At 49.0% G+C, this 11,190-nt stretch overlaps 1 protein-coding gene across 1 annotated transcript in view; it reads left to right on the top strand.

Moving 5' to 3' along the window:
- Positions 1 to 7,669: 7,669 nt before the first annotated feature.
- Positions 7,670 to 11,190, top strand: part of ZBTB7C (zinc finger and BTB domain containing 7C) — a 66,649-nt gene continuing 63,128 nt past the window's right edge. The window contains exon 1 of the mRNA XM_042831207.1: positions 7,670 to 7,739. The gene's annotated coding sequence lies outside the window, so the exon portion shown is untranslated. The remainder of the gene's footprint in view (positions 7,740 to 11,190) is intronic.

Below are 11,190 nucleotides of genomic sequence, written 5' to 3'. Positions count from 1 at the left end.
TCTTTTTCTTTTTCTTTTTTCACTGTTCTTTCTTCATTCTTCTTTCTCCTTCCTTCTTTCCCTCTTTTTTTTTCTTCTTTATAGTGAGGAGCACATTGAACTGAGGACCCATTTACCTTTTAATATCATCTTCATGAGCCTCAGCTCTTAAATACCACTCTGAAACCATGGTGAGGAATGCGGTACTGTAAATACATCAAGAAGTAGATTAGATTAGATTACATGTAAGAATTTCCCCATCAGTCATATCATGGCCACATTCAGCACTTTTTTTACAAACTTTCTGCCAGCTATAATAAAAAGTGTTTCTTTGGGAAGATTATGATAAAGTCCTAAATACCCCCACGCATATCCCTTCCCATCTCACATCTATTGCAGCACAGACTGATGGCACTGGCACTGTGTATATCCCTGTATAAGCAGTTTGAACAACGCTTGTGGCTTGCTTTGAGCACCATACAACATCTGTACACCAACATCTGTAGCCATGACCCAGCTGGGCTCTTCCCCATTGCCAGATGACAGAGCAGGTGCTTGGAGCATGCCAGGCTGGGGGCTGCCTTGTCCCACTTTCATGCCATACAGGGTTCCTTACACTTTTCCCCTGAGTCACCTTTTTCCCAGGCAGAGCTGAGAGAAATAAGAGGAGGGGGATCTGCAGAGCTCCTGGCTCTTTATGCCCTTCTCCCATCATCCCTGGGAGCCCCAAGATGGATGATAAAAATGGATGAAAAGATGATAAAAACAGATAAAAAGGAGTAAAAATGGCCAGTGCATCCCTGCAACCTCATGTGCAAGCAGGGCATAAATACTTCCTGGGGCAGGAGAGGAGCACCGTGTGGGGATGGTTTTTGGAACACGCCTATCTAATCCTGAACCTAGGCATCCCTCCACTTTTGCTGTCGGATACAAATTAAAGGATACTTCTGTTTAAGAACGGGTGAGCTGCAGATGATTTTGCTCTCTTTTGCCTTTTCCATCTCCTCACGGAAGGGACGTAACGTTTGCTGGAGAATGAACAAACGCCCCATAGAGCTCTAGTAGGGGCGTGTATGTGTGGGATGCATGCAGACGTGGATGCTGGCAGTTCTAAGAAATGGTGATTTCCTGAAGCCTAAGTGAACACCACGTTCCTGGAGTTGCATAATTTAAATCAGCTTTGTTCTGTTTTACCCCGTCTGTTATTGTGAGCTGTCACACAAAGAGCCACGAAGACTCTTCTAGAGGCATCTTTTTATTTTTCCTTCTCATAATCCCAGAAACACGCATCCGCGCTCGGGTCCCATTGTAGGAAGCTCTCCCAGCCTTCAGTGTGCTGGAGACACTCTGTGGGACAATAGGCCAATCAGCACTTGTGTGCTCCCACCCTACCCTTGAAGAGGAAGTCCAGATGGAATGGTGTTGCAGCCATCACCGTTAATGAGTTCTAGGAAAGCTTTGGTGGTGGCTCAGCGTGAAATCACAACAACAATGAGCCCAGCTTGCAAAAATAGATGCTTGCTGTTTGTCTGCTCGAAGGTTTGTTGGGGTTTAGTGGGGCAATTTCGGCTCCGGCGTTCAGGGAGTTTGAAGTCTTCAGCCCAACATCCAGGGTGATGGACAGCAGAGACAAACGTTGGCTTGACTTTTCTGGCCTGTTGAGTTTTAACAGGGTCCATGATGGGACTTCCCACTAAGAGTGGATCCTTGGGACAGTAAAATCCTACAACCGTTGGGTTGGAAGGGAGCTCAAACCCCAAGCCCCACACCCTGCTCTGGGTCGCATCCCCCCCAACCAGCTCAGGCTTACCAGGGTCCCTTCCATGGCCTCAGGCATCTCCAAGGCTGGGGTACCCACAGCTCTGGCAACCAGTGCCAGGGCCTCACCACCCTCATGGTGAAGATCTCCCCTTGGGGAATTCCTCTCTGAAGAACCTCTGAAGAAGCCTGGTGGGCTGTGCATCTGTCCCTGGCAGTCCTGAACTAAGGCTTCTCCTCCTGTGTGCTCCCGGGGTCTCTGCTGTGGGCCAAGGCTGAGCCAGAAGACTTTGTGAGGACTCTGTCAGGGCTTTGATGCTATGATTTGCATTTTTCTTCAGGGCTGAATCCTGTGCCTAACTCTGGGCAGACATGGGGAAGCTGTACCTTGTCTTCTCAGTGTGGAAAAATATGATTTCTTGCTGGAGGAAACAATCAAGTGCCCCTATTGCCCCAGATATCCAGATCTCAGTGTGTAGCATCACCCCGTCACTCAGACTCTACTAAGGAATTGGACATTTTGTGTTGAGCTTCCCTGGTTTATTTGGCTCAGAGAAGAAGTGAGGAGAGGTTTCGTGGTGGCCTGCAGCCCCCTGTGGCCCTACAGCCCCCCATGGCCCTACAACTCTCCATGGCTCTGCAGCTCCTCATGGCCTCACAGCTCTTTATGTCCCTACAGTTCGCTCACAGATTAACTTTCTCCACAGCTCCTGTTGTTCCTTCCAGAAAACCCATTCTCTTAGTTGGTGTAAGGTGACTTTTACTCAGTTCCACATAGCCAGGGGTGTCCTAGGCTCATAAAACTCTATTAAAAATACTCTATTTCTAGGGAAATCCCTGTGCAAAATGCCCCTTTGGATGCTGATGTGGCTTGTGCATTCACCAGGTGCATTCCAGGTCCTCACATTGGGTGGAGAGCTGAAAATCTCAGGAAAACTGCCACAAAATACCGTGGGACTGTTTGGCACTTGTGGTCATGGAAATAAAAGTTGCAAATGGAGCCTTTGAGTTTTCCCAAGCAAATAGAAAAGAACCCGATGTGCTTCCGAGCAATGCACCTTCTGGCAGCTCTGAGCTCAGGGCTGAAAGCGTTGCTAGCAGAGCGCTCAGCCTTTGGCTTTCCGCAGAGGGAAGGAAGGTGGATTGTTTTTTTCCAGCAATGAAATTTCCTATTGAAAAATGGAATGCTTCCTCGTCGTGCTTGTGAATGGGACGCCCGTGAAGCTGAGCACATTGCTTCCAATTACAGGCACGGCGAGGCCAAGCGCTGCAGCCAGGCAGGAATGTGTACCTTTTCATATGCTCTGAAAAGATAAAACCTTTTTTTTTTTTTAATTTTTTTTTTTTTTTTTTTTTAATGTATGTAATGTATTACAAGCAGGAGCGCAGCCAGCTGGGCTCCTTTTGATTTGTTCTCATGTTAGCATCGAAGGGAAATGTGCCTAATGTCACAGATTAGTCCAACTTGCTAGCAAAAAACGAGCGCCGAGGAATGGTGCTCGTTCCTCCCCTTCACATCACCTCCAGGGGTGTCTTGAATTGCCAGAGAACTGCACTTGTGTTTCCCTGTACTCCAGCTGTCTGGATGGGCACTTTGGAACTGCACACATCTCCTTGGGAATTCTGTTCTTGGATTTCTGGATTTTTCCATTTGTGTCCAAAATTTTCATTTCCTGGGCATGGTTTCCATATGGGAGGAGAGAGGATAGAGTCATAGAATGTCTTGGGTTGGGAGGAACCTCGAGCATCACCTAGTTCCAAGATACATTGGTGTATGAGCTACTGGGCAGGCAGGACCTGTGTCTGACTGTGATGAAATGACAGTGGCATCATCAAAAACCAGAAGGGTCTTGGGGGCCATGAGCCACCTGCATACCACGTGCTCAGGGACAGTAGCAAGAAACCTGTGTCCTTCCTTTGGTGTGATGGATCACATGGTGCCCTGTGTCCAGCTATGGGGATTCCCCGTAGTGCTGTTTGTTTTTTTATCCTAGTGGGTCTTCCAGTGCCCCCACAAATCCTTCAGCAAGAAGCAGGGGAAACCATCCCTGTTTGCTCATCAAAAGCAAGGACGCTCTGCTAGCTTGTTTGGTGACCTTGTTTGTCTGAAGGGAGCCTGGTGGTGGCCATACAAGAGAAGGATTGGACATTGCAAGGCCGTGAAGAAGCAGGCTCCTCCAAGCATCCCAGCAGGAGGGAACTGGGAGAGATGGAATCTGCATTGCCAGCATTGCTTCTTCGTGGCTCTGCACCCTGCCTAGGCAGTGCAATCTCCCCATGGTGCAGGGCAGCAGGAATGGCTTTTAGGGCACTGTGATGGTGCAGCCCCGGGCTCCAGCTGCCATCTGGAGATAGCCAATAACCATAAGGACCTGGTTCAGCAGCTGCTTCGCATGCACACGTGTTCCTCTGTGTGCATTGGGCTGGTGGGTGCTGTGGGATCAGGCTGCTGCTTTCCCACCTTCTTGCTGTGTGCGATCAGAGCTTGTAGGAGCCCTGCTCCTCTGCATGTTGCACTGAGACACAAAGCCTGCCCTAAAGCAAGGCAAGGAGCTGCAAGCATGCAACTAGCAGAGGAGAATGAGAATGTAATGATCCCAGACCTGCTGCAGGAGAAGATCCAGTGCACGCAGTGTAAATGCAAATATTGCGTTTGTGTCTGTGCAATTGCAAAAGACAGACATTTGGGTGTGTTCTTGAGATGCAGGAGGTGACTATTGGGAGTATGTGAGAAGGGAACACCTGGAGGGACTGAGTGAAGGGCAATGACCCATCCCAGCCCTGGCGTTCCTTCATTTTGAAGAGCTACCCTGCATAATTTCCTCATATTATATATGAGGAATATATATATATCTTATACAGTTAATTGGCAAGTGGTTTGATATGCAAATAAACAGAAACATTACCAGAGCAAGATGTAAGCTCTGCTTTCTGCTGCCGTGCTCCAGCCCTTGCTTTTCTGGGCAGCCTGATTTGCTCGATGACTCCTTTCCTCTGGTGCCTGAAGATGTGATACCTCTGTCTTTGTGTGTTTGTTAGTCGTTTTCTCTACCTGGGACAAAAAAAGCAAGGGTAGGGAACCTCCAGGTCGAGGGATCAGTGTGGTGCATGCTCAGGGGATTATTTTGGGATGGCATGGAGATGTGTGCCTTGCCGTGGCTCTGCAATGCCTCTCTGCTCTCAGCAGGGAGGGGTTTCCTACCAGACAGGCAGTTATTTGTGAAGCATTGACGTTTTCGTTCTGTGGGCAATGGAGCATCTGTAGCAGACTCCACTGCCATGTCACTTTCAGAGCAACGGTGCTACAGGCAGTGGTGCTGAAGGATGTTTTTAATTCAGAAGATTAAGCGTAAGTAGATTAAGGATGGGAGAAAGTGTGGATAGAGTCAATAATGTTCTGTCCAAGGACAATTTGAAGTGTAGACTTCCTTGCTGGTGAGGTCAGAGATCACAGCTGGCTGCGCACGCTGAGGACTGTGGGGTTGTGGACTTGTGGGGCTGGGATCTTGGATGGGCACCACGGCCCAATGATCACAAAACTGCCTTGAGAAGCAGTATGGTCAGCTGGGGGCCTGGTGGAACATCACAAAGGTATCATGATGTGTATGGTGAGACAGGCTGGAAAGTCGACAGTGCTACAGCCTGAACTTTTCCATGGGTTTAGGGTTTCCTTGCCTTGCTTAATGACACAAAAGCTGCCCGAGCGTGGGTGCTGAGCTCACATCTGCTCTCTCCTCCAGCTTCGAGCTGCTCTGTTTGAATTATTCATGGCAATGTGTGCTCTGCCTGCAGCCCCTGCCATCGCAGCTCACCCTGCAGAGCTGGGCACTTCCCCCTCTGAGCAGGGAAGCCGGGCTCTTGGGATGAACTGGGCACTATTTGTTATTTATGCACTATGGTTCGGTGGGCTGGCTGAGCTGCAGAGTGCTATCACAGCTCAGGATGAAGAGAGAAAGCTGCACGCCAACATCTGTAGCTCCGCTTGACAAGCCCTGCTGTATAAATAATACCGAGGAGCAGCTCTGCGGGGCTGCAGAAGGGCAGATGCCCTTATAAGTCGAGGCAGGAGGAAGGGAGAGGCTGTGCCAAGGCGCTGGCTCGGTGCGGTGCTGATGCCACGCACTGCAGGAAGGGCTGGGTGATGCTGTGTGAGCTCCTGGACGTGTTTTTCCTGGGATATTGTGTGTTTGACGTGCGTTTGCTTGCTTCTCAGCTCATGTTACTGCAGCTCAGTGTTTGTTTAACCTCTTGTGTGTTGCAGCGGGGAGCAAGGAGCAGGCTCTGCCTCGTCACCAGCACCTGCATGTTTTTTCATGATGATCTGATTCTGCCATGCAAAGAGCTCTGCAGACTGTCCAGAAAGGCACCTGGCAGTCAGGCAGTCAGTTGGTGTCCTGCTTGCTTAATTCAGATTATTAGCAAAGGAAACCCTACGCCTGCTGCTCCCAGAGGGGTCTGGGTGCAGATCTGCCCCTCCAGCATCACTAATTTCATCCCAGTGCATCGAAACAACCCAGCCTGCACTTTGGGGTGAGGGCTGTGGTGCTGGCAGGGTCCCGTCCCCACATGGAGCTCTGACTGGTTCTCAGCAGGGAGCATTCTTCTTTTGCATTTGCAAAAGGCAGAAAAATGGCACGTGGGGCCCTCGGCTCCCCACCCCAGCACACGCGATCTGCTTTGGGTGAAGAAAGCTCAGTTTAGGGCACCTCTTTTGTGCAGCACCCCAAGGAGGACTGGTGCCTTGCTCTCACCTCCAGCACTGCAGGAACGCAGTGTAAGTCTGCCCGAACTTACCATAATGCCTCTCTGCATGATGGAAAGAAGGTTTTCTATTAAACCTCAGGGAAATAACCGTCCTTGTTAATGAGCGCGGAAGTAATGAGCCACAGCAGGGTGACTGGAGAGATTTGGGCCATCGCTCTGGAAGATTGCATTGTTTCTTTAAATTAGAGAAATAATTTAAGCAAACAAATGCACAAAGAATTTCTGGAAATGAAAGCAGGGTACAGCCAGGATGATTTGCTCTCTTCTGTTTAATGGGAGCAGTGCCGTGAACAATTGCACTGCTGACCTCAGAAATCTATCCATGGTAACTGGTCACGGGAGAGAAACATAGACAGCCTGCCACCAACTTGGGATTCAAGTTAGATTTTCTGTTTTTCCATGGTCTTGGGCCAGTCAGGGACTTTCCATGAGCAGCACTCGGGACAGAAATCCCCTTCTGCTGTGTTGCAGCCAACACCACTGAACAATGACGGGTCTGAGCCTGCTTTGGGGCTGGCTGTGGCGTCAGTGGGTTTAATCCCAGCTCTGCTGGGATGTGGAGCAGGCTGGAAACAGATGGGACTGCAAATGGGCGCTATGGCAAACGTAGGAGGTGCTATAAGGATGGCTCTATCTGCACATGCCTGCCCAGGGGTGCCTGCATGGCCACGTGTTCAGTCCTGGGTTAATTTGGGATCCATTTGAGACCTGCATGGGGATGTCCCATGATCTGTGTGGCTCTGAGTCCTACAAGGGGACATCAAGGCTCTGCCAGGCTGGAGCTCGTCCAGATGTAAATAACCAGAAATACTGAGGCCTTGCTCATGTGTTCCTCAAAAGACATTTTTGGAAGGGATCACTGTGCTTTTGTTCTTCCATTAGGCAAGTGAGGAGAGAGCATTGTTTTCTTCCCCTCATCTGTTCCCCTTATAGGGAAAGAAGGAGGACTTGGCCACCCCAAGCCATGCGTCCCAGGGGACCTCAAAAAACAAAGGGCTGTGTGGACAGAAGTGCCATCATCCTGTTTTGTGCAGGATTGTGGGTCTAGCACATGGGGTTGGGGTGGGTTTTTAAAACTGTGGTACAGCTTGTTTTACAAAAGAGGACTGTCCTGAGCCCAACTGGTCTTGTTTTATCTAGGCTCCACGGCTGATCCTGCTGAGAGCCCCTGAGTTACAGAGCCGTATGGGAACTGAGACCACTTGACTGCATTCAGCACCTTTCAGGAGCAGCCCTAGGTAACTGTTCTCATTCTCTGCATGGACTGTGAGTGAAATTCGTTCTGAGTTCTGCAGACAAGCTGCAGAGATATTTCTTGTTGTCCATTCCATGGATCTGTTAACCTGTTCTGCTCAGGTCACGGAACCCGCTCTGCTCTGACAGATCAATGCCTTCCTTACCCCCACATCAAGCTGCTTTGCACCTCCTGACTGCAGCCCAACAGTGCTTCATTTTTCCAAGTCTCCACGGGGGTGGTGGTGCCATGTGGGCAACCAACAGGCCCAGGTGTCTGGATGGAAGCAGCAGGACCGGGAGCAGGCTGGGGTTGGACTCGATGGTCTTAGAGGTCATTTCTGACCTTAACGATTCCGTGATTCTATGGCTTATTCTAATCCCAGTGGGATTGTTGTGCTGCACCACAGACATGAACTCTTCTCTGTTGCCCAGAGGCTGGATGAAGCAGAGTTGCTGGAAGCCAGGTGCCAAACTTTCCTGTCGATGTAGATTTTCATTCCCCTAAACGTCGTCACGCTGTAGATCAGTGACTTGACACCACAGTAATCACCAGTGCTCCAAAGAAATCACGACTGCATCACCTCCCTCCCAAAAAACAAAGAAATCTCCTGTACCTCCAGGAAGGGAATTTCTCGATCACCATTCTGGCAGTGAGAGATAGCTGTTCTGCTGAGGAGGTTTGAATTCAACTTGCAGAAAGCTGGAAAAATAATTACAGGATTTTTTGTGGTTTTTTTTTGTTGTGGGTTTCTTGTTTGTTTTTTTTTGTTTGTTTGGTTTTTGTTTTTTTCACTCCCATCACAAGTAAACAAAGACTGAAAATTGTAGAATCATAGAAATCCTAGTGTTGACTTGGGTTGGAAGAGACCTTAAGGATCATAGAATGGTAGAATCACAGAATGGTTGAGTTGGAAGGGACACTAAAGCTACCCAGCCCCACCTCCCATCAAATCCAGTTGTCCAGTGCTCCATCCTTCTCAGCTTGCTCCAAGGTAGACAAATGGAAACCAAAGGGCTAAACTGTGCCCTGTTCTACATCCTGGTGTGGTTTCACTGGTGCCATGAGGCCATGCATGAAGCCATGGGCAGGGTTTGCTTCGAGCTTCCTTCTTCCCAAAGCTCGGGATGTGAGCTTGAAAAGCACAGTTCTGACAGCTGAGTTTGAAGAGAACTGAGTGAGAGTGAAGCCGGCAGGATGCTGTGGATGTTACTCTGAAACACTGAGGATGAATGATTTCCTGTAGGGCTGGCTTCCTGAGCATGCTTATATCCCTTATTAAATTCTGTGTGCCAATAAAAGTATCAGCTGGTAGAGGGTTATGATTTTTAACCCTGTCTGTAGGGTTCCTCCACAAAAAGCTGGTTAATAAAAGCTAGCAAGCTGAAACCCAGATCTCACCATCAGCTTTTATTCCCAGCATGGCAGTGGGGTGAGGGCAGTCCCCATTCCATGGGCTCTGGGCACCCCATGGCACAGAGCCCCACTCTCCATGCTGCCTTGTGGTGACATTTTAGGATCCAAGCCTGAGGACTTTGACTGGGCTATTTCCTGTTTGGACAATCTCCATCTCAAATACTCTATGCATGGCATTGTAAGGAGAATAAAGAACTAATAACCCTTAACTCTTGGAAAGTGTGGGGAGCGCAGCTTAAGTTTCCAGTGAGGAAGGGGATGATGTGCATTGAAAAAAGGCTCAGGAAGTTAAAGGGAAGAAAAAGAAGGAGAAATGTGCTCACCCTAAGACTGCAGAAGGGTATTTTGGGGTATTTTTCCCATCCTCTCTGCATCTGTGGGGATGAGGTGCTTTCCCAGTGCCTCAACTCGGTGTTTAAACTGCTGCTGTCAAAGCTTTGAGAGTAACTAAAACAAAATGTCACAGGTCGAATGGATCCTGTCCAGTTACTCAGTTTATTAGGAGTGCAGTGTAAATCCTAGGAAAGGAAATAAATGGGCAAACATCCACCTCCCCTGCTCTGCATCCCAAACGAGCATCCCAAAGCATGTCCCAAGTGGGCATCCCAAATGGGCATCCCAAGGGAACATCCCAAAGGGCATCTGAAAGGGTATCCCAGGTGGCTAAAGCATGTCCCAGGTGATGGCAAATGGGAATCCCAAAGGGCATCATCCCAGATGGGCATCTTAAAGGGGAATCCCAAAGGGCATCATCCCAAATGGGCATCTCCCCAAATGGGCATCTCAAAGGGGAATCCCAAAGGGCATCATCCCAGATGGGCATCTCAAATGGGAATCCCAAAGGGCATCATCCCAAATGGGCATCTCAAATGGGAATCCCAAAGGGCATCATCCTGATGGATATCCCAAGTGGGTATCTCAGTGCATGTCCACAGCACTCCTCTCCCATCGGGTGTCAGCGCCAACGCCGTGCTCCTCACCGCAGGTTATTCTTCAATTTGTTGTAATCTGGAAATAAAGGAAAAAAAAAAAAAAAAAAAAAGTGTTCTGGGAGTGAAGTGCCAAGCCAAAAGCACTGAATTATTAAGAGATCCGTATCTGGATAATGGATTTATGCTCTTAAACAACTTAAACAACAACTTGTAAGACAAAATAAAGATGTTTGCGGGATCAGCCTGGGATCACCTTTGAGAAACAGAGCTCCCTGTGTAAGCTGGTATCACTTTTATTATTATTTTAATAACAATAATATTTCCCCTGTGAAGCCGTACGTGAGGATATTATTTGTGTAGGAACTGGGAATGAACACGGAATGATCGGTGTATTTTTTAAAAGCACTTTACAAGTCGCTCGGCATTGGAAAAGGTACAACGATCCATCAGAGCGAGGCTTGGGGATGAAATAATTAGAAATCACACAGCCGTGGCAAAAGAAGATTAGTGCTAAAATTAGAAGCCATAAAGTTGTTTTTGGACGGTGCTGGAATCCAGGCAGTTTGATTGCAGTGTTCCTTAGTAAGATGTGAGGTGAGAGGTGTGGATGGTTTGCATTTGGCTGCACTGACGTGGAGGTGGAGCAGCTGATGCTCAGTGGGATGTGCTGGGAAATGGTTTCCAGGGTGATCCTTAGGGAATGGAAGAGAATCAACATGTGAGCAGGAGCAGCAGCAGCCTTTAGAGGAGGTGGGTCTGCTGCTGGGCTCTTCCTTATGCTCCCCATGGATGGAGGTGCCATGTTGGTGCTCCTCCTTCGGCTTCAGGACCTCAGCGCCCAAACGTTGCCCCTGGGTGGGATGGGTGTGCATAGTGGGTGCCATGGTGCAACGTCAGAAGGGTCTCCCTGTGCGCCAGGGATGTCCTCTACCCGTCCTGTAGGATGGATTGCATCTCGGAAGCAGTACCTGTGCGTGCTCCCAGCTGCACAGCTGCAGGTGGAAGTGCAGTTTCTCTGTGCTGCACTGATTAACACCTGTGGCAATTGGGCCCATTGCCCAGGTGTGCAGGCAGGTGGGATGGAGCTTGCCAAGGCCACCTGCTAAC

The sequence above is a fragment of the Centrocercus urophasianus genome, unplaced genomic scaffold, assembly GCF_019232065.1.
Source record: "Centrocercus urophasianus isolate 14NV4802_14NV808 unplaced genomic scaffold, USGS_Curo_1.0 seq_35, whole genome shotgun sequence".
Classification (NCBI taxonomy): domain Eukaryota; kingdom Metazoa; phylum Chordata; class Aves; order Galliformes; family Phasianidae; genus Centrocercus; species Centrocercus urophasianus.
The sequence above is the reverse complement of the archived record's forward strand: the minus strand, read 5'-3'. Positions and strand labels throughout refer to the sequence as shown.